Here is a 13,253-nt window from a genome sequence, read left to right on the forward strand (position 1 = left end):
TTTTCAGAACATAAACGGAAATATCCAAATAGGGGTGAAAAAGTGATAAGTCCTCCAGGGTGGATTTTTATCACAGTTGGAAAGCTTCATATGGTGTATGCCCTCCACAAGCATTTATCACAGCCTCGAACCTACGTGGCATGCTCCGTATAAGTCGACGGAGGTTACGTTGCGATACCAGGTCCCATTCTTCAATGAGAGCCTGTTCGAGATCTTGGAGTGTCTGTGGTGGAACAGGACGCTAACGAACACTTCTGTCAAGCCTCTCCAACACATGCTCGACGGGATTAATGTTGGGACTCACTGCTGGCCATTCCTTCTCTTGAATGTCCAGTTCTCGCAAGACAGATCTGGTGATGCGCGATACATGAGCCCTGGCATTGCCGTGCATGAGTACGAATTCAGGGCCAACACCATATGCAGCAACCAACACATGCTGTAGAGTATCTGCTCGATGTACCCCGCAGCGGTAAGATTACCATGGACGACGACAAGATCCGTACGGCCTTCAATACTGATGTCAACCCACGCCATCACAGAACCTTGTCCGAATCAGTCTGCTTCCTGGACAACATTTGGCATGTAGCGCCCACCAAGGCGTCTCCATACACGTTGACGTTCATCATGCTGTGTCAGGGGAAATCTGGACTCGTCTATGAACAACACAGGTCTCCATTGGCGAAGTTGCCAGTTGACGTGGGTACGGGCAAACAGAAGGCGAGCTGCGCGATGTTGCTGCGTTAAACGGGGCACTCGAACTGGACGTCTGGATCGTAAGGACACTTCTCTTAACCTGTTCCTTACTCTCTGTCTGGACACGTGACTCCAGTGACTCACCTGAGGTCTTGCTGCAGTTCTCTGTCAGTTGCTGAACGACGCCGCAACGCACAGATGGTCAAATATCGGTCATCCTGTGGGGGTTGTCATGCGTTCACGACCTTGTCCAACCCTCCCTGTGAACTGGCCTGTCTCATTGTAGCGATTCTACAAGCGTTGAATAACTGATGGAGAGGCATTATGATCCACAGCAACACGACGAAAAGTCCATCCTTCCTGGTTGAAAGCCACGGCCCTTGCGACTTGAACCTCGTTAAGATGTCTCATGGGATGTGGTGGTTTACGTACGTGCTCAGATGACCGCAATAGTCTGTGTATGTCACAACGACACACGGACGCACCGCTATTCACTTTGTTTTGAGGGATCACCTGACAGTTGGATGCATGGCTACGCCTACAGATGGAGTATAATTTCGGTTTGACATACCCTGAGTAGCTAAGGTCTCAAAGTATGCTGTACGTCCATTGGAACCCCATCTACCAAATTAACGTTCACATACCAGATGTTACAAAACATGTTCCCCTAAATTTTTTGAACTGTGTTGTGCCAATTATCACGTACGTCTTGGAATTGATCTGGGAATTCCTAACTATCAAAGATCTAGGGACAATAGAAGCCAGTTTCCTAAAAAGATCCCTCGGAATAGCAAAAAAAACTCTTCCTCAAGACTTGGATATGAACTTGCAAGGGAAACCTTCATTGAGCACTTATGTCACTTAATGCTGCCCAGGAGAGGAAACTACTGACCCATCGACGAGACAACAGGATGAAAATAGAAGAAAATTTATATTCTACAGACGCCATGATTGATAGAGGATGGACAAAAGAAAACCACGACATGCGTTCTGCACTGACAAGGCTGGTGATTCATTGATTCCACCACAGAATATGCAAGAATACGAAATACCATGAACCCAACAAAGACTGTTTATGTAGTATGTGTGATCAGTTCTGTGATATATCACTTCGCCTGGTGCAAGATTCGCAAGAGAACCCTACTAGATTATAGCAGAGACTAACCACTCACAATTCTCTATGTATATTTGTATGTTCTTATTAATAAATAAATTACCTTTCCTGCTGTGTACTATGCGAGTTTGATAAATTCATATTTTTGACAGTAGTTTGACATCGCACTAACACATCGAAGGTTTTCTGCGACGTAAGAATGGGAAAGTGATAGAATTGAGATGGTAGCGGCCGTGGCCTTAATAGAGATACAGACCCGGCATTTGCCTAGTGTGAAAATGAGAAACCACGTAAAAACATCTTCAGTGCTGCCGACAGTGGGATTCGAACCCACTATCTCCCGAATGTATATAAATAGAACAATACATTATATCTGCCTGATATTTTTGCTGAAGTTTAAGGTGAATGACGGTAGCAAATCGATTCATATCTGTCAGTTTTATCATGCAAGAAACTTGGTATTTAGATTAAGGCAATCCCAAATTGAAGTTCAGTATGAATTTTGTTTCGAAATTCAAATGTTAGTACTATGTTGTACAAAAAAACAAAAACAAAAAACAAAAAAAACATGAAATTTAAAATATCTTCCTTGATATGAGGCTTTTTAATTTTACATCTTCTGTTCAAAATTTCGATGGGATGAACTGTCTAGAATTTCTCGAAGACGAGCAGAGCGCCGACTGAACCCCGCCGGACAGGGGAGCGCCCTTCTGCTAGGAAGCGAAAAATGAAAAATATGTATGGAAATACATTCCATACATAGACAAGTCATTTTCCGGCAAAAATTGTATGTCTGTACTTTTAGTATACATATGAAAATCCCTAGCCTGTTTCCAGTCATTCGACAGGGTCAGGAATGGAAGGAATGAATGAAGCCCCAATTTAGCGGCGAGGATAGGAATCGTAATGGCTGCCGAAGCTTGTCGCGCTCCTCTGGGGCGATGATTAATGAATGACAAATGAAATGAAATATTGGAGTGTGTTGCTGGAATGAAATATGACAGGGAAAACCAGCGTACCCGGAGAAAAACCTGTCTCACCTCCGCTTTGTCCAGCACAAATCTCACATGGAGTGACCGGGACTTGAACCACGGAACCCAGCGGTGAGAGGCTGGCGCGCTGCCGCCTGAGCCACGGAGGCTATATATATTCGTCTGTGTGGGTAACAATAGGTGCGTACAGCTAACTATTGAATAAATATGGCAATTCCTTTGAATATTAGAAATACCATAAATGTTATTGTAATCCAACAGCAAGGCATAACCGAATCCTATTTATATTATTTAAAATGTCATGCTATATACAGTTAGCTTTCTTATTTGCAAACACCCCCTTCACGGCCCCGCCCGGCCACGAAAAGAAGACTTGGGTATAGAAACAAGCGTCCCACGAGGGCACGTCTGTTCAACACCCGTCACAAGGCACACCGACTGACATGGGCAAAGGACCACCACCTTCGGATGTTCGAATAATAGGAAAAGGTCGCGTGGACAGATGAGTCGAGGTATCAGTTGGTACATGTCGATGGCCGGATACGAGTGCGTCGCCAACCCACATGAGGCAATGGATCCCTCTTGCTAGCAGGGAGTACAGTTCAAGCCGATGGTGGTGGTATCCTTGTATGGGGGACTGTTCACGTGGGATGGATTGAAACCCCTGGTACATCTGACGTCGTCCTTCACAGGTGAACGTTACAGGAACCTGGTGGAAGATCATGTTCACCTCCAGCGCTCCGCATACGATCTGTACTTACAGGAAGACAATGCTCCAGCCCATCGCTCCCGAGTTTTGGTTGGCAGGTTCGATGAACACTCCACGGATGTGAAGATTCTTGCCTGTCCTCCGAGAAGCCCCGATCTCACTCCCATTCAACATATCTGGAATGCTGTCGAGAGGGACGAGTTTATCCAGGAACCTGTTCCGATCTATCTTCGTGCATTATGGGAGGCTGTGCAGCTATATTTTTTTTTTTTTGCTAGTGGCTTTCCTTCCCACTCCTAGCCCTTTCTTATCCCATCTCACCATAAGACCTGTTTGTGTGGGTGTGGGCCTCCTACACCGGAACTGTACTCGAATTAAGGTCTTACCACAGACGTATACGCTCTGTCCTATGCATCCTTACGGCAAACCCTAAATACTCTCATGCCAGGCTGAGTAGCTGAGACGGTTGAGGCGCTGGCCTGTATTGGTGTGACGTAAAGCAGACTGTTAAAAAAATGCTAATGGAAGTCACAATAACACATCAAATATTTTCGGGGATGGAAGGATGCGAAAGGTACAATTCATGGCCATAATTAAGGTACTCCACAAGCATTTGCCTGGTAAAGTAAACTCGTGTCCTCATCCCGAGGTGGTGCAAATCTTTTCAGGCACACCCCCATTGGAGGTGAGCTGCATGTACCATTTCAACCATGTACCAGCCCTCCTGCCATTCTTAAATTTCTGGCAATACCCGGATTCGAACCCGGGCCCCCAAGGACGGCAGCTAATAACACTAACCGTTACGCTACGGAGGCAGACATTTGCCTGGTGTGAAAATTGAAGGACACGGAAAACCATCTTCAGGGCTACCGACGGTGGAAATATGAACCCACCATCTCCCGAACGCACAGCTACGCAACTCCAAGAGCACTGTAAACTTGCTTGGTCATTTTAAAAGCTCCGCTCTAGCTTATTCGTCTACTACTGTTATTCGACGCCATTTCTCCACTGAGACCGCGGAACATACCACTTATAAACTTCGAGCAGTTTGTTTCCTTACTCCCAAATCTTCCCAGCCCAGCGTTCGCACCATTTTCGTAACACTACTCTCTTGTTGGAAATCACCCAGAACAAATCGTGCTGCTTTCCTTTGGATCTTTCCACTTCTCGTAATCCTGGTGTGGGCCTCATACACTGGAACGGTACTCTAATTATGTCTTACCACAGACGTATACGCTCTGTCCTTTGCATCCTACGACGAACCCTGAATACTCTCATGCCGGGCTGAGTAGCTCAGACGGCTGAGGCGCTGGCTTTCTGAGTCCAACTTGGCAGGTTTGATTCTGGCTCAGTCCGGTTTTATTTGAAGGTACTGAAATACGTCAGCCTCGTGTCGATAGATTTACTGTCACTTAAATGAACTCCTGCGGGACGGAATTCCGGCACTTCGGCGTCTCCAAAAACCGTAAAAGTAGTTAGTGGGACGTAAATCTATTAACATTGTTAAATACTCTCATAACCGAAAGAGATCTGTAATATTTATTTACAAGCTTGTTCATGAAATGGCTATGGAGCCGGACACCTCGTTAATGTGATTACCCCAATGAAGATCTTTAATTACATTAAAATACCTTACATTATCCCCGTGAGGTCTTTCAAACACAGAAGACTTTTCCTGACGTTTCCTGACGTTTCATACCGTTGTCTGCAGTTCATCTCGTGACATTGTCGAGGTCATTCTGCAGTCGTTCACAATCCTGTAATGTACGTATTCCTCTATACGTCATCGGAGAAAAGGCCTTATGTGTGGTCCCATTTCTTTACTTGTATTATTTTTATACATAAATAAACAAAGTGTCCGCCTCTGTGGTGTAGTGGTTAGCGTGATGAGCTGCCACCCCCGGAGGCCCGGGTTCGATTCCCGGCTCTGCCACGAAATTTGAAAAGTGGTACGAGGGGTGGAACGGGGTCCACTCAGCCTCGGGAGGTCAACTGAGTAGAGGTGGGTTCGATTCCCACCTCAGCCATCCTGGAAGTGGTTTTCCGTGGTTTCCCACTTCTCCAGGCGAATGCCGGGATGGTACCTAACTTAAGGCCACGGCCGCTTCCTTCCCTCTTCCTTGTCTATCCCTTCCAATCCTCCCATCCCTCCACAAGGCCCCTGTTCAGCATAGCAGGTGAGGCCGCCTGGGCGAGGTATTGGTCATTCTCCCCAGTTGTATCCCCCGACCAAGAGTCTGAAGCTCCAGGACACTGCCCTTGAGGCGGTAGAGGTGGGATCCCTCGCTGAGTCCGAGCGAAAAACCGAACCTGGAGGGTAAACAGATGATGAATGAATGAATAAACAAAGTTCCAACTTAATCGTTACAGGATCAGACAATGCTTCATCTAATTTAATTCCCTGAGGTCTATTTTCTAGAAATTTAGTCCTCCTCAACCACTCTCATGTCTATTCCAGTAGCCGTAATTTTCGTCCAGTAGTCTCCGCATAATCTGCCCTATCGGAAGTCCTCGATAGTCACACCAGGCAAATGCTGGGGCTGTACCTTAATTAAGGCCACGGCCGCTTCCTTCCAACTCCTAGGCCTTTCCTATCCCATCGTCGCCATAAGACCTATCTGTGTCGGTGCGATGTAAAGCCCCCAGCGAAAAAAAGTCCTCGCTAGGTCAATAGCGGTAGAGTCCATTTGATCTGTATCTAGTGTACCCATCCCGGGCATATCAGGGCAACAATTACATAATTCGGCTTCACAAACAAATATATAAATGGAATTCCTGGATGAGAACCTTCGGAAATCACTTTCCGGGGCTCGAAGTCCAATCTTCCATAATTTCATTGCGTCAACGGCTAAAGCTCAGAAGCATACGGGTAATAGAATGTTCGTAAAAGAAAAATGGGCACTACATTAAATATAACGAAAGTAGGGTTCTCTATAATGTAATAGGAATACATTAATATTATTAAATGAGAAGAGTTTTGTTCCCAATGCTTACTAAACATTTTATTAAACTGATAGAACCACACGATAAATACATGAGATAATGCCATGATATTACACATAAAAAACAAAAAATAATCAACAGCAAAGCCATCGTTTGTATACAGTATGCCTCAACCTCTTTGTCAGTTCGTACACTGTTCTGGTTATCGCTTGCCATACTTTAAATCACTTTATTAGCGCGCACTAACACTATATGCACATTTCACGTACGCAAGTTTATTTATCTCTGAGCAATGATACTCGATGGTATCCATTATTTGAATGGACTGACCACAAGGTCAGGATGGCACTCTCTCATTAAATCATACTATCAGTTAGCTAGCATGGTTGTGGAATATATGTATATTAAATTAATACATTTTTCCACGCACGAGATTACATCGTCGCATATCGAACACATGGTCTACTTGACCATATCAATTACATATTATACTGAACACATACACGTATCCTGGGTTTACCTGACCCTGTTATATTCCAAGTGGATTAACGCAACGTTTGTATCCTACCAATCAACATAAATACTGTACTTGAGAACAACGGAAATGCATAAATACATAGAGAAGTATTAAACATTTAGCAAACAATACATCTTGAAGATATGGCCTAGTCAAGCCATATGGTAACAGGTTAAATCCATCGTTCTGACGCGGGTCGAACCCACGTTCTCTAGCTCCCGAGGTACAAAATCTGAAACTCCTGTCACGAGCTAATTTGACAAATAAAAATGGGGAGGAATACGTCCTTCGCAGAATCATAAAATTATCAACGCTACTCATAATATACCGTCAGCATGGGATTGATATTGCAGTGGTGAATGAAGAAAACTTACAAAGGCAAATGTTTGCGAACTCTTGGAGACGGCTCAGTCCACCAGGACCGAACAAATCCCTTACATCATAAATCTGTCTCTCTGGTAATGGCCAGTGTCCTACCTTGTGGCCATAAGGACACTTTCTTTCTTTCTTTCTTTCTTTCTTTCTTTCTTTCTTTCTTGCTTCTCATCTTGGATCGTTTCTAAGTACACATTTAAGGGCCGCCAATTCTTATTTCTTATTATTCCAGCCAGATACAGCCTAATTCAATACATGGTGTACGCCATCATTATTCTAATTCTTTGTCATTCCGCCATCTCAAACATATCACAAATCTCATCTTCCCCATTGACACGCTACTGCATCTCAAATCCATTTTATTCATTTATATAGAAGACTCTATTTCACAAGTCATTTAACTAATTCCATTTCACTCGCGTATCTATATAATTCACAAATTGCACCTCGGCTTGAACATCTTCAATGATCCTATATTTATTATATGGGATTTATAAAATACATGTGAAGCGAACACGTAATCTATATTCAAATTATTATGAAGATCCTTACCAGTTAGTAACATTAGGAAGAAATTATAAACTTAGCTGAAGTGCCATTCTCCCTTAAAATATATGCTTTACACGCACTAAAAATTTATGGGATCTATGTACTTATTCATGCAAATAAGCCCGCTGAAATATTAGCGATTATCCTTAAATCATGGAAGAAATCCTAATTAAATTAATAAAAGAATCTTTCCCAGTCACGCGTATAGTGTTCCCTACATTTAATATTATTAATTACATAACATAAACAAAATTTTTATTTACAAATTAAAGTTGATATTGGCATGCAAATCTCGTGGTTTGATATATTTAAAAAATGTACGTATCAAATTCTGCGTGTGGTTTGCTGCAATCTCGAGGGTACATCTCGGATTTTCAGACCTTCACGATGACAGCTCCACTCTTAAATAGTCCTTGGTTCCTCTTCCTCGTTATACCATCCATGTCTCGAATTGTGGTCTTCTAGTGTTGGAATCTCTACGCGTTCCCTGAAGAGATGAATGCTGGCACTTAGGCGCGACTCTCGTTGATTCCAATTCTGGGTTCGACGATCACTCACGAACATACAGACAAAAATGGGAAATTAGTTAATGAACACTGCATTTTTTTCACAGAACCTACTGGTGATTAGATCCACTTATACATTCAAATGGACTAACCCGAATAGCAGTAAGTTTGTATAAATCACTATTCATTTCCCCTTTAATCACACAGTCTGACTAACTGTTACTACGAGTGTCCATGGAGTACGCAAAAGTTTTTCTTATCACGAACACCGTTCTTTTAATTTACTGAGCGTCACTCACTGTTTAAATGCCTCAAAACCGGCCATTATTAATTACTGAATGTAATCGACTGTCTCACTACTTCTAAACAACCTGATGCGTTTACGCGTTCCCTGATGATTGTATCATAAGTCGTCACTGAAGTCGCCGATATTTAAAGGATTAAATGTTGAAATAACACCTCTATTAATCACCACTGTGCTTTATCTCGTACCACACGGCTTATTTCGCGATATTTACACCGCGCTGATATGTTTTTCCTCAACACAGCACATCACACACTGATATCCATAGTTCATTACTGACACGTAATTACTCCGGCTGCACGAACTGCAATGGGATCTTGCATCTAGGTCCGTGTTTTATTTATAGTATCTGGGCTAAGTGGTCGGAGAGGTGGTAAACCACGCCCCTAATCGATATTCGGCTCCGGTAAACGGAATCTTTCAGCGACGTGAAAGTAATCAAATTATAGCTGCTGACCCCTGTTTTATATTGATCCGGTTTTAAGTCCACCCGATCAGCGGATCGTTCACAATCTCAAAAGCGTCCTTTTATAAATTCACGCGTCATGGTTCATCTCGTAAGTACTCTCACTTTTTTCCTCACGTTGCCAAATCTTAGCACTCGGCTGCAGTCTGCGCACCACTATATGACATGCGTCATTACCGATCTACTATTAAAGTATTGCGTTTATATGCATCAACAATTTGCATTAAATACGTCGGTTCGAATGAGACCTGACTTATAAATTTCCATAGATTATCTCAGACAAAGGTGTTCTTCTTTACCTTCTTTTTAGTTAAATATGGTGAATTATCGCCAATGAATGCGGTGTTGAATCAGTAAGGATGTTTATTTCTTGGGGGTTAACACACCTTAATTCACCCCACTCTCTGACAAAATATATTTTCACGCATAGCGTCATCTCTCCTCTCTCGCACCGAGTGAGAGCGCAATTTCAAGGTTCCGCGGTGATACGCTATCTTTCTTTCGATACAGCACAGAAAACTGCTCCCTTCGGGCCTGCGTATCGCAACTCGTGTCCCGGTTCGGAACGTAAACTGCTGATTACGACATTATATGTTGCAGAATGTTGCGGAAAACTGCGTATATGATTGACTAAACCTTCTAACATGCCTATGGCATGGTGTTAAACAGTTACACTATATCTGGTCTACCTTGCTGGAATCCTTAAACTTGAGCCTCACCAAAATCCGAACTGCTGCTATCAAACCAATTTGTATTTTCGCAAACGTGTTTAATATAATCAGAAAGAATGATATCCCAGCTCTTACGTTCAACATATTTTATGTCAAAACTGACTGGCCTGTAATTATTCGCTTGTTTATCACTCCTTCCTTTCACCCTTACTCTATGTTCATTTGGTGTAGCTCCTTCATGTGAACAATAATCAAAGACTATTTCACGTACGGAACTATATCCCAACCCATTGCCTTTAGTACATACCGATAAATCTTATCAATCACACATGCAGATCTTGGCGTTCAACTATTGTATCTTAATGGAAATATCTTCAATGAAAATCCACAGCCTGTTTCCAGTCATTCGACCGGGTCAGGAAAGGAAGGAATGAAGTCCCCACCTAGCGTCGAGGATTGGAATTGTATCGGCTGCCGAAGCCTGTCACACTCGTCTGGGGCAATGATTAATGACTGACAGATGAAATTAAATGAAACGATATTAGACTGTGTTGCTGGTATGCAAGATGACAGGGGAAAACGGAGTACACGGAGAAAATCCTCTCTCGCCTCCGCTTTGTTCAGCACAAATCTCGCATGGAGGGACCGGGATTTGAACCACGGAACCCAGCGGCGAAAGGCCGGCGCGCTGTCGCTTGAGCCACGGAGGGTCTAAATGCCTTCATTATCATAGATAAATGTCAGTACCTCGCCAGTATTTCTAACCTCTTCTACGTGGTTATGTTCCTTATATCCAACCATCCTTACATACTGCTGGCTGAATACTTCTATTTTCTGTAAGACCTCGCATATACACTCTCCTTGTTCAATGATGATTCTTATATTGTTCATCCTGGAACCTGTTTCTTCCTTGATGTAGCTAAACATAAATTCGATGTGTTGCTACAATTCATGACTGCCCATTATGTTTGCCATCATATTATTATTAGCTCTTTCTTTTGCTAAATGAACTATCTTAGTCTGTCTGTCTGTTAGGTCATCAGCCCAGAGGCTGGTTGGATCCTCAAATAGCACCACCAAAATTATGCGGTTATAAGGAAACCCCAAAAACCAATGGCAGCACCAAAATGGGGCGTACTAGGCAAGATGAGGAGTGAGGTAGTTTGCCATTGCTTTCCTCACTGGGTCAGAAAGTACTATTGCAGCACGACTGACCCTATGAGCAGCACCTTTCATAACACTCAGATGCACTAGTCATGCTCTGACTGTCATTACTCAGCGCTACCCATACCCCAGCAACTTCCATTCTGTCACAGCCATGTATGTTGACTGGGACTTCGGTGGAAGCTACACTTTACTCTGGCCTGTGCCAAGAGATGGATGCAAAAGTACTGTATCCATCAAGAAATGACAGCAGGCAGGATTTAGTAAGTTCCACATACATTCCTAAATATTTATTTCTAACCTGTACCTCTTTATTTCTGTTACGTTGGCTGATCACCAAAGACTGAGACTGATTTTTTCCTGTAGCTTCCGTGATAACTTCCTATTTGTAACATAGATATTTGAAAAGGGCGGGTTTTTATGCATAATGTCCGTAGGCGGCAGCACTCTCGTATCGGTAGGTTGGTAGTAATGCTCTATTGTGTAGACGCTACGTGCATTTCTTATACCAGACAATGGAATGATTTACCAGCATGCAGTTCCCCCTCACACTACTGTTACAGCAGCATACTACACGTCAGTATTGGCTACACTGAGGAGGCACATTGCACAGAAACGACCAGAGCTTTCTCGGACTGGGTGGCGACTTCATCATGACAATGCACTGCCTCACGTCGCAAATCATGTCATGCAATTTCTGGCTTGATTCAACATTACCTGTGTACCGCATCCACCTTATAGCCCTGATTTTACACCCTGTGATCTTTATTCCCATCACTAAAGGAAAATCTAAGGGGCATTCGGTTTGAGAACTCTGAAGCAGTGCTCAAGAAACGTGAGGCGATTCTCAAGGACCTGACACCCCAGAATGGTCTGCAGCATGTGTTCAAGGACTGGCAAAGACGCTATAAAAAGTGCACAGACGTAGGAGAGCACTACTTTGAAAAGATCATGTAAACATTGAAATGGAGTAATAAACATCTGTGAAAAAAATCGGCCTCAGACTTTGTTGATCAGCCCTCGTACAATAAAATGGGTCTTTCCCATTTCTCACCACCTTTAAAGTACATACCTGTTTTCACACTCCTCAGCAAGTGCTCTAAAGTCATCCCATAGGCTGTTCATTTTTTATTTACCATTTTTCCACTGATCGTAATTGCTTTGTGAAGACTCCATGTCTCTCTTATCGACTATATGGTACTGCAAAATAGTCCTAGTTTTACAACCTTCCTTTCTATCGCATTCATTCTTAACTACGACAGAAACAGGTTCGTGATGACTTATACCATCTAGTACTTCAGTTTCTCTATAGAGCTCATTTCGTTTTATCAGCACAACGTCCAGAATATTTTCCCCCTCTAGTTGGCTCCGCCTGTTTCTAATTCAGCTGTCCTACCCAGATTAACTTATTTACTACTTGTAAATGTTAATTTCTGCAATTTTACATTACCTTCCTGTCGGGCTGAGTGGCTCAGACGGTTTGATCCTAGCTCAGTCCGGTGATATTTGAAGGTGCTCAAATACGACAGCCTCGTGTCGGTAGATTTACTGGCACGTAAAAGGACTCCTGCGGGACTAAATTCCGACACCTCGGCGTCTCCGAAGACCGCAAAAGTAGTTAGTGGGACGTAAAGCAAATAACATCATTATTATTATTATTATTATTATTATTATTATTATTATACACGGTCCGCCTCTGTGGTGTAGTGGTTAGCATGATTAGCTGCCACCCCCGGAAGCCCGGGTTCGATTCCCGGCTCTGCCACGAAATTTGAAAAGTGGTATGAGGGCTGGAACGGGGTCCACTCAGCCTCGGGAGGTCAACTGAGTAGAGGTGGGTTCGATTCCCACCTCAGCCATCCTGGAAGTGGTTTTCCGTGGTTTCCCACTTCTCCTCTAGGCGAATGCCGGGATGGTACCTAACATAAGGCCACGGCCGCTTCCTTCCCTCTTCCTTACCTATCCCTTGCAATCTTCCCATCCCTCCACAAGGCCCCTGTTCAGCATAGCAGGTGAGGCCGCCTGGGCGAGGTACTGGTCATTCTCCCCAGTTGTATCCCCGACCAAGAGTTTGAAGCTCCGGGACACTGCCCTTGAGGCGGTAGAGGTGGGATCCCTCGCTGTGTGTCCGAGGGAAAAGCCGACCCTGGAGGGTAAACTGATGATGATGATGATGATGATGATGATGATGATGATGATGATTATACATTACCTTACCAGTTAACATTTGATTAATTGAAATCTCTCGCT

Source organism: Anabrus simplex, chromosome 2 (genome assembly GCF_040414725.1).
Source record: "Anabrus simplex isolate iqAnaSimp1 chromosome 2, ASM4041472v1, whole genome shotgun sequence".
Classification (NCBI taxonomy): domain Eukaryota; kingdom Metazoa; phylum Arthropoda; class Insecta; order Orthoptera; family Tettigoniidae; genus Anabrus; species Anabrus simplex.